Genomic DNA, 23726 nt, shown 5'->3' with positions numbered 1-23726 from the left:
CCCCCCTGGACTCGAAACAAGCTTTCTGGGACCGGTTTCAAGGTATCACCCTTCATCAGCCAGGCTAGCTTGAATCCAGTGTCACAGTGAGCACGGGACCCACCTCTATTATAAGTCCTGGAGAGCACCTCTTACTCATCCCATGATGCAGCATTTACTCAAAATGATTCATGGTCTATTAATTCCAGAAAGCACTTTTATTACAGTAGGCAAGAAGCATATATGACGAAACATGACAATTGACTCAATCCACAACTTCAAACAGAGGAAACAAATATAAATGTTGATAGTCATATCTTTATCTCCTCCCAGACCATGTGAGTGCTATGGTTAAATAATCAGCAGCAAGTGCCATCCTTGGGTGTCTGGGAGGCAAACAAGACTGCCACATTACCCCATTCTTTTCACCCTGTGTGTTAGAGCAATGTCACTCCTACCCACATACTAACAGTAATTGCCACAGAATAAGTTCAGTGTCACAAAGAACGCTCTCCTAAGTTTTACATGCATGTTTCTTTAATGGAAACACTACACAAATACATCATCACATACAATCGCTTTTAGTCTATCCCTGCCACAATAGCAGGACCAGTGTCATCAGCACCCTACCACCTGCCACCACCTACACTGCTGTTACTCTTGCTGTAGTGCAAAGTAGATTGTCTACTCAGAATTTTTCTTCAACATACATCATTGAATGTCATTGCATATCTGTTTTGGATCACAGTAGTCTACACATACATTAAGGTAACTTGATATCCTGTATCACAGAAAACATGTCTCACATGGCTTTGTGGTGAGTCTTCACACATGCCTCATATATACATTGTCCTCATACAACACACTCCATTGTCATGACCAGCACTGGTGTGACCAACCAACAGGTATGCACTCAACAAATACGTGTATCATAAGTTTCCAGAATGTATTACTTTCCACAGAAAATGCTTCTCTTTTAGCATACCCCTACCACACACTCTGGTGTCCTATCAACAGTATCACTAAGTTCCACTTACAACAATCACCCACTTTGCAGTCTGAGAAAGGAAGCAAAACCATACATGTTTATGTTAAAATAATTAGCAACACTTTGACAGACAATTTTTGAAACACACATTATATTCTGCCAGGGCCTTTTTATGGTTTATTATAATTTTTAACTCTGTCAATATTTTCTGAGGGTGCTGCAGCATCTGATTAGTGACATAATATTGGTAACAACTAGATTGTATGAAAAATAAATATTGTTCACAAGAATATTGCCTTTCCATACTTAACTAACAACATCACAAATGTCAAAAACCAAAATACTGCAGTTAAAATATATTTTTTACTTATATTGATAACAAATGTGTCAAAAACAAAAATATCATTACCTTTAACAAGCTTATAAAATATTTCAACACACAATATCATCTACTTTAATTTCTTAAATATTAAATAAACAGCATTTTCTGTTCACCCAAAAAAAACAAAAAATATATAAATGATACTAAAATGTCATATCACTAAAATAAAGGTAAACACCCCCAAAAATTGTACACTTCAATTCATTAAAATAATATAAAAACATATTAAAAATACTAAACTATACACATTAAACAAAAATAATTTTAAATATGTACATAAGTAATACATCCAAGATAGCACTAATAAAGAAATATATGCACACCAAAAAGCAAAGTGACCAATAAAATTACATCATCAATTCAAATAACAACATAAATGGCACACAAAAAGTGACTACTTACTAAACCAAAAACTACCAAAGCTGCAAGACAACAATACTCTGCTGGATTTGCCAGGGGCAATCTGAAATTAGAAGCAGAAGAATACATTCTGACAAGATGGAAGTCCTCATCTTCGGCTCCACACCCTCCAAATTGGGATGCCTTCTGGAGGCCTGCCACTCTTGGAACCGCTCTGACTCCCACCGACCATGACGCAACCTAGGATTCATCTTGGCCGCCTCACTATCCATGACCCAGCAAGTCAACGCCATCTCCTCCTCCTGCTTCAACACCCTCTGCATGCTCCGAAAGATCTACAAATGGATACCCACCGAAACCAGAAGAACAGTCACCCAAGCCCTCGTAAGCCACAAGCTGGACTACGGCATTGTCCTCTACGCAGGAACCACGGCCAAACTCCAGAAGAGGCTGCAACCCCTCCAGAACGCCTCCGCATGCCTCATCCTGGACATCCCCAGCTAATGCCACATCACAGACCACCTGAAAAACCTGCACTGGCTTCCAGTCAACAAGAGAATCACTTTCAAACTCCTCACCCACGCTCACAAAGCACTGCAGTACACCAGACCAGAATACCTCAACAGACGACTCTCCTTCTACACCCCGACCCAGCATCACTGCTCCGCCGACCTCACCCTCGAAACCGTCCCATACGTCTGCAGAACTACAACCAGTGGTAGATCATTCTCGCACCTGGCCGCAAAAATGTGGAACATTCTTCCCACCCACCTGCGCCAGACCAAAGACCTCCTTACCTTCAGGAAACTTCTCAAGAGCTGGCTGTTTGAGCAGTAGCAGAACCACCCCCCCTTTCTCCACCTTCCCCTCCTCAGCACCTTGAGACCCTCATGGGTGAGTAGTGCGCTTTAAAAATTCCTGATTGATTGATTGACATACAGCTGCCTTCTAAAGTATATAAAGCATTTATTTAAAGTAACATATAAATGTATCCATTAAAATTAAATTAATTGAAATTAAATTAACTTGAATTAAATTAATCAATTTAAAAATGTAAAATAATAAATAATAATAAAACACTCTATTTCCTTTATCTCATAAACTGTAGACAGTACAGGGAGGTTACTACAGCTACAGCAATCGCATACCTGGAAAAAGGCACAAAAATGGTAAACAAATAAAAAAAAAATGAAATCACCCTAAAACACTAAAAATAGAATTAAACTCGCTCAGCCCTTACTACCTACCAACAAATAAATGTTTAAAATAAACTTAAAGCAACTTTTGTCCCAAACAGAAAAGGAGCCACCTGAACTATATTATAACACTCCAACGGGAAACCGGAAAATAAAGACTGAAACTACCTGCAAGAATACATCTGCATGTATAAAATAGAAATAAAGTAGCAGAACTTTGTATATCACTTATGAATGGAACATTCATTTTTTAACATTTAATTATTTGTATTGTGACACTATTTTCAGGAACAATGACAGAAAGAACAAAATATATCACATAATTAAAAGGAAAAAAATAATCTCTCAAAAGGGCTACATTTACAGCCAAGAAATTACAATCACAAAAACAATCAGTTGCCAATGTACTAAATATTATTGTAATGCTGGGAGAGTGTCTACAAAAGATTATGTTATTATTCATGTAAGAAAACACAACCACCCCCAATTGTCACTGAAGTAAGACATGTACTACAATATTTAAGAGACGCAAGTAGTTCCCAAGAGCCCAAAACTAAAATACAAAAATATATACTCCCTAAAGTCCATGAACACATCACAGGCCAGTTGCCATCTACGCACATCTTAAAATGCTTAGGAGCACAAACTATAAAAGTCACAAGTGATACCCCTCATGCCCCTAGAAGATACCAAGATATCCAAATTCCAAAACACTTAACCACCACTCATAATGAAAAACGCTTTCTCTTACATTATAACCTTAACAATGAAAAACACATTATAGTATTTGCTACTAAAGATAACCTATGGATAATAAGACAATGTCAAACATGACTGATGGATGGAACATTCAGAATATGCCCCAAACTAGTCACTCACATATACACCATATATGGTGAATACCAAAACAATAATATAACATTCATATAGGCGTTACTACCTGATAAACAAAGTAGCACTTACTGTAAAGTACTAAACCATATTAAAATTAAAACACACAACTGCTTCCCACATAAATATTAATCAATTTTGAACAAGTCATGATTAAAACTATTCTTAAACTACACCCACACACAGCCATACAAGGTTGTTGCCACCATTTTAACCAAACCATTTGGAGACACCTTCAAACAATTTGCACTATGGGCCATATTTATGGGCAAGTATGCACATAAAGGGCAATATTACGACTTTGGTGGTGTGATGATAAGACCGCCACGGTTGTGGTCATCCGACTGCCGCATTAAGAGTTACACAGCTCAGCCTGCCAAAAAATAGCCAAAATCCTGAAACTGCAAGGACACTAGAGGACGCAAAAAAGGAGGCCCGACCACCAGCACTGCCAGCCTGACAAAAATCAACTGATCTAATCACGACCCACAAATCACGACAGTGGTTCTTCAATGATGGAAAACCATTGCAGATGTGAGCTACGGGGGCCTGAACCCACATCAGTCAGAATACTACACCACATTGGACAGTTCAAATACCCCACACATGACATACATTCACACACCTGACACACCTACACACTGCAATATAAAGCACACCTCTACACAACCTACAATCCTTTGCAACCAGAATGCCACCCACAGCCAGACAGTCACCAAAAACTAAAGAACTAGCAAAACAAACAATAGGGACCCCTACACATTACATTTGGCACACATCCCACATTTGCACAACATACACAATATTCAATTCACAAAACCACACAATACACAACAACCGTTACCCACTGACATCACAACACTCAACCTCATCATAAACATTATTCATCCTTTTTCACTGTCTTTACCAAAACTACCATGACTCCACAAAAACACCCACATTTCACTGATGATGAGTTGAGGGTGATGGTGGACAAAATTGCCAGGATAGAGTCACATCTATTCAGAGCACAGGCCCAGCAAACATCAATAGCCAGGAAATTGGAGTTGTGGCAACGCGTAGGCGACAGGGTGAATACAGTAGGCAGTTACCCATGCACAAGGGAGGACATCAGGAAGAGGTGAACAAACTCAGGGAGAAGGTACGTTCCATGTCATCCAGGCACCACCTGGTGGTTCTCAAGACTGGTGGTAGGTCCCCACCTTCTCCCCCACAATTCACATCATGGGAGGAGAAGGTCTTTGACATCCTGCATCCACAAGGCCTGACAGGAATACCTGGGGGAATGGAGTTGGGTAAGTCACAACAACATTCATGTCACCAAACAGTTATGTCTTGCATGCTCACACATCACCTCTCCCCACCCCTATGACCAAAACACACACCTCCCCCTATTAAACTCTCCAAATACCCCTCACTGCCATGCCACATGTCAAATAAATTCACCTTGGGCCACAGTGTTTTGGAAAGGCATGCAAAGTCTTTGGAACTGACAGCACTATAACTCACAGAAGGCACTATTTCAACATTAACAAAACCAAGAGCGTGCACTAAATTTGAAATGTCTTGAGTGTGAAACAAACAATCAAAGTAAACATAACTGAATTGTCCACCATGTAACACAGTCCATGGCAATGACAGCTATGCAATGGCCCACTCACTACCAGTATCATTACAAGCAAATCACAGCTACAGATCTGTCCCATACCAAACTGGACTCAGAGAAAAAATCCTTAATAATGTCATGTACGCACCTGGGCGGACAGCTAAATGGTAAACTGGGTGCACTTGCAGTACATCCAGACAGAGGGCCAGGACAAATTGTAACACCAATTTTGTGAGCCAGCTTTGACACCATTGTGCATTGTTCAGTTTCTAGTTGGCTCAATGATGCCATACACCTTACTAAGAGAGAATTGTACATAGCCATGTCTTCACTCAGACAAGATATGAGGGTATTTGTAGCCATTTAAAAACCATCATACTCCAAGAGCATTGGACATGCTGTATGCAATACAAATCTCTGTGTCCCACATTGCACTAACCAAGATTAATTAGCAGCTGTCATTGTTGTTTCAGGGGATCATGTAAAGGCAGTGAGTGCATCTTACATACCATGAGTAGTTGTCTAATTTTTACATCACTAGTTGCATCACTTAAACCATCTGTGTGTTCCACTTCTCCTACAGGTAACCTTGCTATCCCCAAAATGGAGAGGATAACAGAGACAGACACTACCCCTCTTAATGAAGGTCCCAGTGAGGAAAACAGCCCTGGATGTCTGGACACTGAGGACAAAGCTGGACCATCAGGGACACCTGGTTAGTCAACAACTGTCAGCCTCACCCTGCCCACAATGACTCCGCCCAGCCCTATTGCAAGTACATCACAAGCAACCATTCACCCCCAAACCTGTGTCCAAAAGACAGTCTCTTCCATTGTGTGCACCCCAGTACAGGTACCTGAGTCTCCTAATGTCACCCCTGACAATGATGGTCCTGCCATCAGTGGCAGTGGGCACACTGTGCCAGGGTCACAGGCACATGGGGTAGGGTGCATCGGAGGGATGGTGTGGGCCCGAGGATGGGGGCTCCAAGGGACACTACTGACCAGGAGACCATCTCCCAAGTCTTGGGATCCTACCAAAATTCCCAAGATATGATGGGTCAGGTCTTGACCATGATGGAGAAGATCAGACAGCTGCAGAGGGACAACTAACAGGAAGCCATGCTGCAGTGGCAGGCCCAAAATGTCATCCTGGCTTTCATTGCTGGGGTGCTGAGGAACATCATCACTACCCTGAGTAGCTCTGGCAAAAACATCAGGCCTCTTCCACCAGACATGAAAGATCAGGTCCCTCAACATCTGTGGCGGCTAGTGGGATTGAAGCCCTGTCAGGGGAAGGGAATGCCTAAGACACCCAACCCTCTGTAGCAGAAGAATCCCCCCGCAAACGTGTATGTCCACCCAGGCATCCAGGAGGAACAGATGCCAAGACTAAACCCACTGCCAGGAAGTGAACTTCTCCTTATTAGTTCCCCTTGTGTGTGACTGATACACCTTGTTGACTGTTCTGATACTCAACTCCATTTTCATATGGCGCAAGGACATAGGACTTGTGTTTCCAAATGGTGTAGGTGCTACCCTGAGGATTTCATCCACCATGACTGAACACTTCACTGTTAACTTTATTTCATTTATGTTACAATTCACTCATTTTGTTGTTCACTCCCCAAAAAGTACCACTTATTCACAGATCCTGTGTAAGTGTGATGTATCTCCCATCTACAACTGCCATGTATGACAACTATTGTACCAAAATATTCCTCTCATGTTATACCTCTTTTCTGGTCATCACACATGTACTGGACAACCAGGATACATATTGCATTAGAATTTTCACATACAAATGACACAAGTCACTTGTATTGTACATCACATATTTATTTGGAGCATGGCAATCAGCACATAGTGAAGTCTTACTGTGGACTTCTGTGTTTCAGCGTAGGTGTCACTCACTACCAACCCACAGAATACAGAGGTTAGGGACATGTCAGTCTATCACCATCCAAAAAAGCAGACAGATCCTTTCAATGTATCATCAGCGAAAGCCTTATCCCATTCTCATACCTTAACCTCCTGAATTACCATGCCCCATTAAACAGACAGAGGTCAGTACTAATCTCCCTAGTCATGGAACATTTCACTTACCATGGTCAGGTATCTGTAGGCCTACCATTCACCTTTGTCAGTCTTCAGACACATTCACATTTGTCTGCAATGAAGAAACACACTGCCAGCTATGCACAAGTTATGTCACATACAACACAAACCACAATGATGGTAGAGTGTCTCGATACTACATCATGACATGTGTTAGACACAAATTGACAGACACATGCCACCACTTGAGCCACCTCCAATACCAAACATACCATCTGCCGGTGACACTTTCTGACAATGCCAAATTAGGATGAGCCAAACAGCCAATCTGCAAATCTTTGATCGACAAAAATAAGGTATATGCCAGGGTGAAACATAAACATCACATTATCTATTCATGACTACAAAGTGACTTTGAGTGTGCATGTTATGAATGTTAGATTAAGTACATAACAGTTCTGTACACAACACGAAGGAATATTCTGCATGCAGATCTGATTCATGAGCTTTGGAGCCACTCAAGACCACACTGATGGTGGACAAAAGAACATTACATGGCATGCATTACCTCAAAAATACCCCATAGAATCTCTATTGTAACACCACATAACATACCTTGAGTCAGTTGAAGTACTGATTGATGACATCTTCCCTGATGTCTCCAGTTTTATCCTCATCCTTACGTGGCATATGTTTATTTCCACCTGCAGGATCTGCTGGTTCCCTCTCATCTGGTATGAATGGTATCTGACGTCTTAGGGCAAGGTTGTGGAACATGCAGCAGGCTACAACATTTTGACATACCTTGAAGGGTGAGTAGAAGAGGACTCCTCCAGTTTTGTCTATGAAGCAAAATCTTGCCTTCATAAGCCCAAAAGTCTGCTCCACGACATGCCTTCTCCTTCCGTCGGCCTCCTTAAAGCAGACTTCCCCTGGCAAGGTTGGGTACTTCACTTATGTCAATAACCAAGGGTGGTTTGGGTAGCCAGAGTCCCCTGTAAGGTATAGTTACACCAATCCAAACATTAATCTTGGACACACACATACATGGTAGCAGGCAAAAAGGTACCAACACACTAGACATGCATGACTTACCAACCAGGCATGCCCTCTCTCTGTATGGTTGTGTCATCAGCAGTGGGATATTGCTGTTCCGGATGATGAAGGAATCATGGACTGATCCAGGATACCTTGCACAAACTTTAAAAGTATAGAGGTCTGCCAAACAGACCACTTAGACGTTTAAGAGGTTTTTCCTGTTCCTCTATACCTGTTCATTAGCACTTGGTGAAACAAAGGCTACATGAATGTGATACATGGCTCCAGTAACATGTGGAATGTGTCCCAAAGCATAGAAATCTGCCTTCACATGGGCCAAATCCTCACGTTAGGGAAATCTGATGTATATATCCATGTGTTTTAACAATGCAGACAGTACAGCCTTCAAAACCAGACTGAACATGGACTGTGACATTGCTTCAGTTAGGGCCACTGTATTCTGAAAGGACCCAGTGGACAGGAAGTGCAGCACTGACATGACTTGAATGATGGGAGTTATGCTATTGGGATTGCGAATGGCAGGCATCAGATCTGGCTCAAACTGACAACAGAGATACATAATTGTATGCCTATCCAGGCAATGTATCTGGATTACATGTCATACATCTATGGTCTGGAGGTCTGCTAGTGGATAGTACACTGAAGGTTGTCTTGCTCTCCCCAGGCCAGGGTAACTATCTGGACAACACCAGAATGTATGTGAATGACTCAATCCATATATCATATGTATGATCACAACAACGTCACACATATATCTAAATCATGTCAGATTTAAGAGTGAAAATGTGATATTCAGCACATAGTAATCCAACATATGAAAGTGTACCAGATTCAAATTCCCGAAACCCCTGCATGTACTCTACATGGAGTTACACTGACAGTGAAAGTTACATCAACCCTGTAGACATGTAACACATATCTTTTGCACAAACACCATCTTTAGATTGTCATTTGTATGGTGACAACACTTTTTCATGTACAAAACACAAACAATCTCATTTAACTCCCTCTACTAATTAGATGCACATTAATTCTTGTAAACAGTAAGCCTGTACTTCACACATTGTCATAGATATGAGGTTTCAGTAAATGACACAACTTTCATTACTATATCATACATATTTGAGCCCTAAAATGGCAGCTCCCTGACATGCTGTATTGGACATTAGGAAGTGATCTGACTCCGCTGCCAGATGTCTCATGGTGGCAGACAATTAGAACTGCTGTGGACATTGCCATTAGATCACATTGCTGCCTTTGGCAGACTTGGGCTACTGGCAACATCCGCCAGTGGTGGTGGTCCTGCATGTGGCAGACATGACTGCAATCTTCTGCCCAAAATTCCTCTCTTGACTCCTGACAGTGCTGCCAGCAAGTGCTCCAAGACCTGAGCTTCTGTGTACCACCTCTGGGAAGAATCATGCCACGTCCTGCAGGTGATAGGGCCCCTGCCTTCACTCCAGAAGAGCTACCCAAGCATGTGTAGGAGGACCTACCCCTGTATGAACAGTTGTATGGTGCACCAGAGGAGCAGGGAAGTCCATTAAAATACCAATGGGTGAAAGGTAGAGTGTATGATGACGTAGATGAAATGTGCATTAATGAAAGACTGAGCTACCATGTGTGGATACATGGTTATGTGCACATGTGCATAGAAACACTGTAACCCCTGATAAATAGTAGGTAGTGTGTGATGTATGTACCCTGATCCACATTTGTACATTGCAGTATTTACATTAATGTTGGTGTGAGAAATAATTGTAGAGATGTACAATTTTAAGGACATACTTGTGGTCTGGTCCTATGTTTCTTGCCAAAATCTGGTACTTGGTATGAATGTTGTCTGCCTGACTCCACTTCACACATGGCCTTACTGCAGAGGGCGACTTGTAAAAGTATTTGAGGTGTGAGGAAGAGGATGTTTGGCTACTTTCACTAACTTAATTGTCCATCATACTTGCTTTGGCATGGAGCATGTGTACATGACTTTCTCCTCTTGTCTGTGTCATCCATGCAGGTCAACACCCATCAGAAAAAGGGGATCTGGCGTGCCATTGTCAAGGAAGTGCAGATGCAGGGGGTCCACTGTCGAAAGTGGTGGGAGGACCTGAGACGCTTGGCCTGTAAGACTGCTGAGGCCCAGCTGGGGATGTCCTCCCAAGGACAAAGGGGTGCCCGTCAGACCTTCACCCCCTTAATGGCCTGCATATTGGCAGTGATCTACCCGGAGTTGGATGGGCATTTGAGAGCAGCCACAAGTGGTTGAATACTGACTAAACTCCATTTACGTTCCTCAGCCAGGTAAGTGTATAGTGTGAAAGACTCTAAGCAGTGCCAATGTGGTAAGGGCAAAAGGTAAAATGTTTCCTAGGAAAACCTAGATTTAGAATCCTCAACATTAGTGCATAGGTGTGCACATTGTATTGTGTATAGGGACATATTACTCACCTATGTCATCCCTTTTGTACAGTAGCATATGGTGATGCACAGATGCCTGTGTCATATGTATACCACCATACTGCTCTTGGTACCCTACTGGTTGTTCTTTGCCACCTACAGATCTATACTCCCAATATCCTGATGGTAAGTTATCCTGATATTTGCCCTCTGTCCATTCAAATGCCCCTTGATCCATCCCTATGTGCAACATTGAGTCTGACAAGTTGAGTACATGCCTACTATTCCTGAGGTTTCCATTTAGTTTCAACTTATTGTGAGGCTGTGATCTCAATCTGAGATTTCACATGCCACAGTCGCTTTACTTACTCAGAGGTGTCTCCATTGGTAAGTGTGGACTAGACATTGACACATATAGGCCCTCATTTAAACCTTGGGGGTCGGACGAGGCTGACCCCCAAGGATGAAGCCCCAGTCGGCCACCCATGCGGCCAGAAACCAGCTAGCTGCATTTGGACCTCCCGGCTGGGCCGGCGGGCAGAAACAGAGTTTCTGCCTGCCGGTCCAGAGGTGATGTCGGCCATAACATTGCAGCCAGCTTCTAATGGAGTCGACTGCAATGTGGGGGTGAGGCGGGTGCAGCAGCACCCGTCGCGTTTTTCACTGTCTGCCAGGCAGACAGTGAAAATCGCGATGGGGGTGTGCCTGGAGGCCCCTGCACTGCCCATGCCAAGTGAATGGGCAGTGCAGGGGCCCATAGGGGCCCGAGACTCCCCTTACCATGGACAGGCTGGCTGTAAGGGGAGTCAAAATCCACAGGGCAGCGCTGCAAGTAGTGCTGCCCTGGCGGATTCTGACCGCCGGGACAACCATGGCGGTAAACCGCAGGTCCCGGCGGTGTGGTTGCGGCACTACCGCCACGATCATAATATAGCGATTCATACCACCAGCCTGTTGGCGGTACGAACGCCACTTTCCGCCAGGGTTGTAATGAGGCCCATAATGTTTTATCAGAATGGACATCCTGCATGTATTAAACCATGATGTATGACTAGAATCCTAGTGCAAGCCAAATCATTGATATGGGAGCTCAGAATAGAAGTACCATGTACATGTTCTTTGGATGGTAAGTGGCGACACAGCAATTTTCTATTCCAATGTGCTGTGGGAATGCTAAATAGGCCACAACAACTTGGTAACTGGTACAATCTAAACTGATTTTGTCATCATGTATAAATTGTTAGGTTCAGACATATATCAACATTGTTATGCAATTTCTACATACTTCATTTGGGTATGGTGGATATGTTATGTTGGCTTTTGGAATGCAATCCCATAGTTTTTGCTGACTGAATTGTATTGCAGGTGTTGTATTTCACCTTTAGATGTTGTTGGAATGGTATGTGCAATTAATCATTTGCTTTGCCTCAAGGTGTATATCGCTATCATGTTACGCTCATAAGTGTGTTGTGGCATTGTAATGTTCATATACAGATGTAAGATTTCTCATGTCTGATGTGTGGATATTGATGTTGCCACTTGGATAATGGGCTATTGATGTTGCCACTCATCATGATTAGTTGTACTGTATGTGGCCTTCATGCACATGACATGTGTCCATTCTATTTCAGATGTTGGAATGGTACCTGGTCATGTCTGTGGGTAGATTCTGCATGCTAAGTCTGCCTCTATAAGTGTAAATGTCTTTGTTTACAGGTGGAGAATTACTTATACGAGTAGCTCTACAAAGTAGGTATCATCCTTTCCTTCATGACTATTGGGACATGTGTTGCTGACATGTATTTAGACTCTATGATACTCCATTCATTGAAAAGGCAAGTATAGTCAATTGTCAATTGTGAAGGTTGTGGACTCTGTGACATGAAATAATTTTGGTTTGCTCGCAACATGGTGTCATGTGTTTGGCACATGATGTGGTTCCTTTCCTGGTACATGACATCAGCTAAAAATTTAGATGTGTGTGGATTTTGTATATGAGATATGTTGAAATGATTGCTACCACTATTTCCAATTGCTTGGTTGTTGGTTTACTATGTTACTGTGGATAGGGACTCAGATTCATGTTGGCAAATCAGGTTGTCATGAAATGGTTATTGTGATAGCTCTACTGATATGATGGCATAGTAGGTTTACGATGGGTGGCTTAGCTGGTATGTGACATTGTAATAATGTAGTGGTGAGGATGGTATTTAGTTGCGACATGATGTTGGCACTAAGCTTGTTACACCTGGGGGTGTAGTACAAGTGTTTGTAATGCGATTGATGCATACAGTGTGATGTTAGTGTAGCAAAAGAATATGATGACCCTACCTCTCTTTCTGTTTTCCAGGGTAATCATCGGCAGGTGAAAAAGCCAGGGCACAGCTGAGTGAGGAAGCTGCTGACCACGGGACCTCAAGTCATGATACCACTGACTCCGAGGGACCCAGTGGCCTAGAGGGCGAAGGGAGTGCCACGGGGAGACAGGATCCAGTTCTTCATCTCAGAATCCTCCTCCAGTGGACACTCCCTGGCAGTGGTGGACCCATTTGGGATTATCCCGGCACCATCGCTGTCCACCACCCCTTTTCTACCACCACCCTCTCTGTAGCTCCCCACCCAGTTGGCCGTGCTCACTCACCCAAGAGGGTGGGCATATCCTTTGCGGCAGGCACCTCTGCACTAGCTCCTGTTAGCACTGCTGCCCTCAGTGAGGAGGCTATTGACCTCCTGAGGTCCATCTCTGTGGGTCAGTCAACCATCTTGAATGCCATCCATGGAGTTGCAACTCAAATCCAAAAGAGTAATGTGTTCCCGAGGGCAGTTACTGTGCACTGGTTGGCTTTTCAGGCTCTGGCCTCCACACTCACTTCACCCTTTGTCTACTGTCCCCACCCCATTTCCTCTTCCCAAACCCAAACCCCTCTTCCCAGGCCCAGCCAAAGCACTCAGACAGGTATCCATCCCCCTCAACATCTAAGGGTAGCTCAGACAGCGAAAAAGCACCACAAGACACACCACTGGCATGTACACAAGCAACATTCAGATGCACACACAGCAACAGTCACAACCTACCATGACACCCCCACCACTCCCAGTATCACAGACAGTGCACCTGACACACCTGAAGACACCACACCAATATACACAGATCTAGCACCTGCACATATCCTACCCACAGACAGCACCAGAGCATACCTTCAGAAATCTACCCCAGTCACCACACCGGCAGACACCACAACCACTGACACTCCTACATGCAGCACATCTACCACAGCTGAAGTCACCCCCCCAACAGACAGTCACCCACTGACCACAGCATCCCCCAGCACCTCCACCCCAACCCAAGACACATAGATGCCCTAACTCACCCAACAACAGACACCCAGCACCCACAAGCATACCTCACACAAAAATGCACTTGGACATCCTCACAACACCTCACACAACTACTCCCTCTCCTTCTACACCCATTGCTATGACTATTTCCCATGTGTCTAAAAAAGGCTTCCTTTTTTAGTTTTCCCTTTTCCTTCTTTTTTCCCTCCCGTGAGACCCCTTAACATTTTGCTTCCCTCCCAAATCCATCCCTTTCATCTCCAAGGCCACCGTTGCCCCCTGCAAGTCCCCATGGCCCTCTCCCTGCCAAGAAGTCTACTCCTCCCAAAAAAAGCCAACCTTCCCCTAAGCCTAAACCCAAAACCCCACCTTCCACAGCCCAAAGTCTCCCCTCCCAAACGTTTGGCCAACCCCCCCTCCACCACCCACTTTGTAATCCCAGTGGTGCCTGCCTGCCCCCTTGATGCCCCTACCTGTGGAGGTTACATGGCAGTCAGGAGTCAAGTTCGAGGCACACATATGTGCACTGTGTACATTTAAAACTGTTGATTCAGGATTGATCCATCGCCTTTTTTCTCCAAATTTTGATTTGATAATATATTTACCAGCCAACCTGTTGTTGGTTTATTGGTTACATCTTTGTCATGCTTTTCTTTCCTTAGTATGGAGTTGGTCCTAGCTAAGATTGGTTGTGTGTGTGTGTGTGGTGCTTGTGCTACCTGTATTGTATGAGCAGGATGTGAGGTTGTGTGCTGTGCTTTGGTCCCCCTGTGGTAGTGTGTGTGTTGTGTGATGGCCTTGTGTCTGTTTGACACATTTTGTTGTCATGCTATTGAGTGGTGTTTGTGTTTACATGTGTTTGTCGCTGTGTTGTGTTGCTTGGTATGTTTGGCCAGTGTGGGTGTGCTTGTTTAGTGTATGGTACAATAGTGAGAATGTGCTGTGTGTGCTGTGTCTGTCAATTGGTCAGTTGTATGCTTGTGTTGTTCTGTGTGTTCATTGCCTGTTGGTTGCAGGTTGTGTTGTATGTGTGATGAGTCCCTGGGTAGTGTATATGGTGAGTGCTTTACAATTTATTTATGATGATACAGGAGTGGTGTTGTTGTGACGTGCTGTTGTGTGTTATTGTGCGTGACTGTGCCTGAGCTGTGTTTCCGTGTGTGTGTGTGTGTGTTTTTGACATGTGTGTGTGTTTGCTGTAGTGTGTGTGTACTCTGTATGTGCGGGTGTGTGTGTGGCTATATGTGAGTGTGTGTGCCAGTGTGTACTAGCTTGTGGTGGTTGGCCTTGCACCCCCTTCCAGATGATCTATTGTATGTGTGTACATACACTGACAATATACAGCAGTTACAAGTAAGTGTGTGTACTTACGGTTGCTGTTGTCCTCGTCAACGAAGATTCAGTTGTCTTTGTTCTAGTAGGAAAAGCAGGATGATGTGTAGTTTTGGTTCCATGGCGACTCCGGAGTGTATGGCTTCCTGAAGGTGAGTGTCTCTTTTTATGTAGTTATTTTCTGCCTGGGGTTCTGTGGCGGTAACGCTAGCGGTGTGCTGCCTCATAATCTGTCAATCAGAAACAGGGAGCTGCCGGCCTGCATTTACCTTTCATCGTCCGTTGCGATCTGACTGCAGTGGCGGTGCCAGTGGCGGTGCCGGCAGTGCTTTGGCTGTATTCTGTTGGGAATCCCGCAATGGTCATATTTGGCATTCTTCTCCACCAGCCTGTTGGTGGTATGACCATGAGGGCCAACATCCTGGGACCGCCAGACTCGTAATGAGGCCCAAAGTCATCCTGTTGCACTGTGTCACAAGGAAAGGGCAGGAATGTGTTGTATTTAAAAGAATATGGTAATTCCTATCTTTTTCTCTGCACTGGCACTGTTTTATCAGCTTAGCGCCAGCTCAGGCACCCATGCATCAGGAAGGATTGTTTTTGTGCAGGAATGTGCACCTTTCTGCACAAAAACAATTCCCTGAGGCATATTCCTCTTTCTTTGTACATATATAGAGGAGATAACAAGGAGAAACAAATATATTTCTCTTCATTACACCTCACCAGGGAGGCATAGGTTTTAGGCACATTTCTAGGTCTACCACTTCTGGTAAATCTGGGAATGTGTTAAAATCCCCATGAATGTTGCTTGGGAACACCCACGCAACACCAGTGGAACGCCTCCCTGGAGCAGAGTAAAGCAATGGAGCAATTTACAGTGTGTTGGTTTACTTGAGATTTATGAAGCCACTCTGGGCCGTGCAGGTTGACTTGCGTGGCGTCATAAGTCTCATTTTGGGCTTGCATCGGTATTTGCACCACGTTGTGTGGTGCAAGAGCGATGCAAGGGTGTTAATAAATATGCAGTTAAAAATAAAATATGCAACAAATAGACAAATTGTCTTTGAAATAATAAAAACTGATCCCAGAAGCCTACGTCACTGTAACAAAGGTAGCTAACTGCTATAACTTACCTATAGAAAGTCCATCCTGCCAACAAAACTAATGTAAACTAAGTACCCTAAAATATTACTTTGAAAACACTTGGATTGGCAGACTGCTTTGCTCTGGACTCCAACCCAAATTCCAAACACCTAGGTGGAATGTTTATGATAGTATCATGGATCAAGAAGCCAAAATCAACAATACAGTAGAAGGATTGCACATTGCCTTCCAATCTACACTGGGCAGAACCCAACCTACACTCTACAAACTCACAGAAGCCCTACAAAAAGAACAAAGTTACCATCAACTATGAATGGAGCAATCAGTCACCAAAATTTAATTATCAAACAAACCAATAGAATGGATGATATTCTATACTGTACATCAAAACTCTTTATTCACAATGCAGGAGTACACTACTTTTAATTGATAGCCAAAATCTTATTTACATTTTTTTTAACCATCTACACAGTAAACAATAAACCAAACCAAAATACAAAACAACTGAACTGAAATACTTTTCATTAAATATTAAACAAATTAATATTATACTCATAAAATGTACAAGTAAAATAGGAAAAAGGTTGATGCATAAAATTAATGTGTATATTAATTAGTTAAAAGCCAAGAAGTCACCGATCACGAAGCTCTAAATTCCTTCTAAAATCAAATTAAACCAATTCAATACAACACATAAAATCTAATCTGACAGCAGTCAATTACACCTGAAACACATACAAGGTAAAATTTCGAACCCAAATCAAAAAACTAAAATAAAACTTACTGTTCTGCAGCTCTTCATCTGTATTACTGTTATTGAAAATACAATCCATCAAAACATAAACCTTTTTTTTTTTAAATCCCCAAAAACGAAAAAATAAAACAGGTCCATTTTAAGCCCAAGAAGCAATCCAAAATCTTAAAGAACCATAAAACCTCCAAAAAGTCTAAGAAAAGAAATGTTCAAGGAAACCTAGAGATCAGAGGAAATCAAAATATTGGTTTCCTAAAAACAATAATGATTTCCTTAAAAAAGAAAGCAAAATCCTACTGTAAACCTGAAAACCCCCCACAAAAAAACAGTGTCTTCAAAGGTAACATAAACATTACATTAAAACTACACACAAAACATAACATTATTTTAGATAAAATAGCAATATAGTACTATCAAACTCTAACTAACCTAAAATAGAATACTAGTATACAAAATAACACAAACTACCAAAAAACTTTTCCAAAATGTAGAAAGCAATATTGTTACTAACATATACTAGTACTTCCTACATCCCCTACCCCCAAAACCCTATAGAAAATCCTTTAAAAAGTTCTTACCTGATCCGGTATACAGCAGCAGCTCCCTGTAAATCACTTCCAGTAAAATGAATGAAAAATGACACAAATAGACTACAAAAGTTAAGTTAGCGGTAAATAATATGGCTGCTAAATGAACCTAAAAATAGTCTCCATATAGAAAACAATGTGATTTAAATAGAAAATGCTTAAAAATGTTTTAAAAAATGTGAAAATGATTAGAAACTGTAAAACATGTCAGTGGAACACACACACGTTTTCAAAACTCTGCCACCCAGCTGCTGCTCCACTCTCACAGCTGGTGCTGTAAGTTGTGAGGATTGAATCACAATGCATATAATGAAGTTCCAAAGTAAGGATCGTGCACTCACTGGAAAACGGCTATAAATGACACGGTTCATTAGCAAATTTCAAAAAGAGAGCTTTGACAAACACAGTTTGACATTTCGCCTTTCTCAGTGTCAAAGTAACTGCCTTCTTTCTCACACCTCTTTCTACCACATGTACCACACTTGAAAACATAAAAGAAAAATTTGGAAATGTCCAAAACAGTAAAAAAATCATCTGCATGTTTTATTATGTATTAAAAAAATGATAACATATTGTTTAAATATGTAACAATGAGAATATATTTCTTACCTGTAGAAAAATATATGTATTTAAAAAATGTATACCCATACATTAATACAATATTGAAAAACATAAATAAATAAAAAATGACAAACTGTGTTAAGTACCTTTATTATTTAAACAAACAAATTATAAATGTTTGTGACAAATGCAATAACAACTCTAATCTAAACTATTTAGGGGAAGGCATGGAACATTATAGGGATTACAATTCCTTTTCACACTTCGATGTAAACCATTTAGGGGATGGTGTTGGACTCTAAAAGGGTCACATATATTATTTCCACTCCAATGTATACCATTTTGGGGAAGGTGCTGCACACCAAGGGGGTTACACTTACTATTCCCACTCCAATCTAAGCAATTTTAGGGAAGCGTTTGGACACTAAGGGGGTCATTACAACCCTGGCGGATGGTGTTAAAGCAGCGGAAATACCGCAAACAGGCCGGCGGACAAAAAAAGGGAATTATGACCCTGGCAGAAACCGCCAACAAAGACAGCCACTTTAACACTTCGCCCGCCACGGCGGTACAGGCAAGCAGCGCGGCGGTCACCTCCAACAGACAGGTGGGAGACAATGTACCGCCCACAGTATTACAACCCGCCAATCCGCCACCTTTTCCGGGGCGGATTCACCGTGGATAAAAACACAGCGGAAACAGCTTTTGCTATGGGAAAACGCTCACCTGAACATATCCCACGAGGAACGAGGAATCCATGGAGCCGGAACTACAAATACTCCCTGCCCTTGTGTTTCTGCTCCTCTACGACCAACAGCTACATAGGCGCTGCAGACAACGGTGAGTACTGCACCTACGACATGGGGGAGGCAAAAGTTAGGGGGACACACACCAAACACCCCCACCCTCGCATATTACAACATACACACCAATGAATTCACAAAAAATCACAGTAACAACCCACAATCCCTCCTGAAGAATGAATACACAAAGCGAAAATCGGTCAAACAATGTAATGTGGCAATATACATGTCATACAAAAATATACAGATAAATATTTGAAAACCAGTCATAAGTATATACAATACGAGAAGTAGTGCAGATATGTACACAACAATGTCCGTGCACCATCAGTCCAAAAATGCATGGGCGAGGCCCACAAACGATACCTGACCACAATAGGAGAGAACAGTGCCGGGGCATCAGATAGAAATACTACAGTCACCTCAGGGGGAAGGGGGGGCACCTCAGCCGGATGACTGCAAAGCCAGATCCACGACGGGTCTCCATGCCCATTTATGTCAAGTCTATACAGTGGGTGGGTTGCCCACTGTGCCATCCTGGGGAGTGCAAAGCCACAGTCTCTCAAGTCTATATAGTGGGTGGGTTGCCCACTGTGCCATCCTGGGGAGTGCAAAGCCACAGTCTCTCAAGTCTCTACAGTGGGTGGGTTGCCCACTGTGCCATCCTGGGGAGTGCAAAGCCACAGTATCTCAAGTCTATACAGTGGGTGGTTTGCCCACTATGCCATCCTGGGGAGTGCAAAGCCACAGTCACTCAAGTTGATGCAGGTCTCTACTGGTACTGGGGGGGACTGGTGCCCAGACTGGATGAGTCTCCCCGTGAAAGGGCGTGTCCTGTCACTGTCCCAGCTGCACATGGGATAAGGATGCCTGATGTGGCGGTCCATTCATTCCTACCCGGTGCATTGCCCTGTTCAGCGGTGCTTTGCCATGGCGGTTCAGGACTGTTCAGCGGTGCTTTGCCATGGCGGTCTTTGCCCTGTTCAGCGGTGCTTTGACATGGCAGTCTTTGCCCTGTTCAGCGGTGCTTTGACATGGCGGTTCAGGACTGTTCAGCGGTGCTTTGCAATGGCGGTTCAGGACTGTTCAGCGGTGCTTTGCCATGGCGGTCTTTGCCCTGTTCAGCAGTGCTTTGACATGGCGGTTCAGGACTGTTCAGCGGTGCTTTGCCATGGCGGTTCAGGACTGTTCAGCGGTGCTTTGCCATGGCGGTCTTTGCCCTGTTCAGCGGTGCTTTGCCATGGCGGTTCAGGACTGTTCAGCGGTGCTTTGCCATGGCGGTCTTTGCCCTGTTCAGCTGTGCTTTGCCATGGCGGTTCAGGACTGTTCAGCGGTGCTTTGCCATGGCGGTCTTTGCCCTGTTCAGCGGTGCTTTGCCATGGCGGTTCAGGACTGTTCAGCAGTGCTTTGCCATGGCGGTCTTTACCCTGTTCAGCGGTGCTTTGACATGGCGGTTCAGGACTGTTCAGCGGTGCTTTGCCATGGCGGTTCTGATAAGGACATTGGTGTGTGGCATGACGTTCTGTACACTGGACATTGGTGTGTGGCATGACGTCTTCTACACTGGACATTGGTGTGTGGCATGACGTCTCATCATTGCCCAGCGGGGCTGTGGCAGCCGGGGCCCTCCAGGGCACTGACTCCGGCGGTGGTCTCCTGACCAGTGACGATACTTGGGCCCTCCTGGGCTGTGACTCTGGCGGTGGTCTCCTGACAAGTGACAATACTTGGGCCCTCCTGGGCAATGACTCAGGCGGTGGCAGTGGTCTCCTGACCAGTGACGATACTTGGGCCCTCCTGGGCACTGACTCCGGCGGAGGTCTCTGGACCAGTGACGATACTTGGGCCCTCCTGGGCACTGACTCCGGCGGTGGTCTCCTGACCAGTGACAGTACTTGGGCCCTCCTGGGCTGTGACTCTGGCGGTGGTCTCCTGACCAGTGACGATACTTGGGCCCTCCTGGGCTGTGACTATGGCGGTGGTCTCTGGACCAGTGACGATACTTGGGCCCTCCTGGGCTGTGACTCTGAAAGTGATCTCTGGACCAGTGACAATACTTGGGCTCTCCTGGGCAATGACTCCGGCGGTGGCGGTGGTCTCCTGACCAGTAACAATACTTGGGCCCTCCTGGGCAATGACTCCGGCGGTGGTCTCCTGACCAGTGAAAATACTTGGGCCCTCCTGGGCTGTGACTCTGGCGGTGGTCTCCTGACCAGTGACGATACTTGGGCCCTCCTGGGCTGTGACTATGGCGGTGGTCTCTGGACCAGTGACAATACTTGGGCCCTCCTGGGCTGTGACTCTGGCAGGGAACTCTGGACCAGTGACGATACTTGGGCCCTCCTGGGCTGTGACTCTGGCGGTGGTCTCTGGACCAGTGACGATACTTGGGCCCTCTTGGGCTGTGACTCTGGCGGTGGTCTCTGGACCAGTAACGACGGTGCTGGCAGTTGTGTCTCGACCGCCGGAAATGATGGCGCACTTCTTCGCCGTGACACTCACAACAGGCTGGGCAGACTTCCTCTGGCCCTTCCCCACCTTTGGTGGAGTTACAGCTGACTCTCCAATCCCCTTGGAACCCATGTCAGTTGTTTTCCCACCAGGAGTCTTAAAAGGGTCCCGTTGTCCACTCTCCAATTTTAGAGCCTTTACAGGGGGTGGGCTGCCAGTGCCTTGGCTTCGGGTCCTACTGCCTGCCCTGGTGGCCGGTGCACTCCAAAAACCTTGAAAAGGCACCACTGGTATTGGAGGCTTTTTGGCTGAGGCGCTACGATGGGACTGATGAATTGGAGTGGGGGGGCGGGGGCAAAAAGGTCAACTTTACAGAGGGACAGTTTCTGACGAACACTGGTGCATTCAGAGTCCGCGGTGTGGCCCTCCATGGCCATGTGGGATGCAGCTCCCTCGTGCTCCGGTGCCACTGTACCTCCGCCTGTTGATGCTGATGTACAAAAGGACAGGGAGAGCAGAAAAAGGGGGGGAGACAGAAGAAAGAGGGTTTTAGTGCATGGCATACCGCTACAGTTGGCGGACAAGACAAACGCAACTACCCCCTGCATTACGCCGTGCTCCTGCCCTCTGCACATGCAATTTCTGGGCAATGGCCTATATGGCAATGGTGGACATCTGCGCACATGGATGCCACAGGGGCAACTACACCTCGACTTGGCACACTGCTGAGGTGGGGTAGAGTTCCACATGGCCTACATTACGGAGGGGCCTTGCCTACCGAACTCGCCCTGGCCTAGGGACACCCACAGCCCACCTCCCCCACCCAGACACCTCCACTGCACGCAAAGTCAGCAGAATGTGAGTGTACTCACCCCCTTGTGTCTGCTGTGATGCCCTCAAGCGTCCATCCAACTCCGGGTAGGCCATCGCCAGGATCCGGAACATCAGGGGGGTCATGGTGCGACGGGCACCCCTCCCACGTTGGGAGGCCATCCCCAGCTGAACCTCCGCCGTCTTCTTGCTGCAGCGGCGAATGTCCTCCCATCTCTTACGGCAGTGGGTGCCCCGTCTCTGGTGGGCCCCCAGGGTCCGGACCTCCTTGGCTATGGCACGCCAAATGTCCCTCTTCTGGTGGGCGCTGACCTACATGACATGCACAAGGAAAGAGGAACAGTCATTACCAACTGCACCGTCGTTGTGAGTGGCCCCCTCCCTACTCTGGCCATGTGGCCCATTCCTTCCCATGCATTAATGTTCCATGAACTCTGCCCCCTTCCCTCTTCCAACCAGCCCTCTCCACCCAGGCCTAGCCCATACAACGTGCTCCCTGTGTACTAACCTGTTGGTCTGGAAGACCGTAGAGTAGTGTGTACTGGGGGAGGACCCCGTCTACCAGTTTCTCCAACTCCTGTGCAGTGAAGGCAGGGGCCCTTTCCCCAGACACAGCAGCCATCGTCGCTTCCAGACTGAGGTCACAGCAGCACGTGCAGTGTAGGTCCTCTCCTGTCGAAGGTCAGGTCTCTAGTGATTGAACAGATAGAAATTGGCGGTGACGTCCGCGGCGGTGACGTCCGCGGTGGTGCGCATCATCACCGCCAGCGCATCTGTTCATTGGCTCCTGGGACCCATAGGGTCCAATGTTAACCAATGCAGCATTGCGCCGCGGTCTACGCCCGCCTACCGCGACAGTGTGCAACGCCAGCGCAGTTACCCCACAATCCCATTGTCCCAGTTTAGAGGTCAGGCAGCCGCCATTTCAGGGGCCCACATGGCTTCATTTACTACTGCGTCACACATAGCTAGGCCTACACTCAACACACATACAGGAAGGGTTTTGTGAGTGGTGTAGTCTTGTGTGTGACTGTGGGTACATACCTCGA

The sequence above is a fragment of the Pleurodeles waltl genome, chromosome 4_1 (assembly GCF_031143425.1).
Source record: "Pleurodeles waltl isolate 20211129_DDA chromosome 4_1, aPleWal1.hap1.20221129, whole genome shotgun sequence".
Lineage (NCBI taxonomy): Eukaryota > Metazoa > Chordata > Amphibia > Caudata > Salamandridae > Pleurodeles > Pleurodeles waltl.
The sequence above is the reverse complement of the archived record's forward strand: the minus strand, read 5'-3'. Positions refer to the sequence as shown.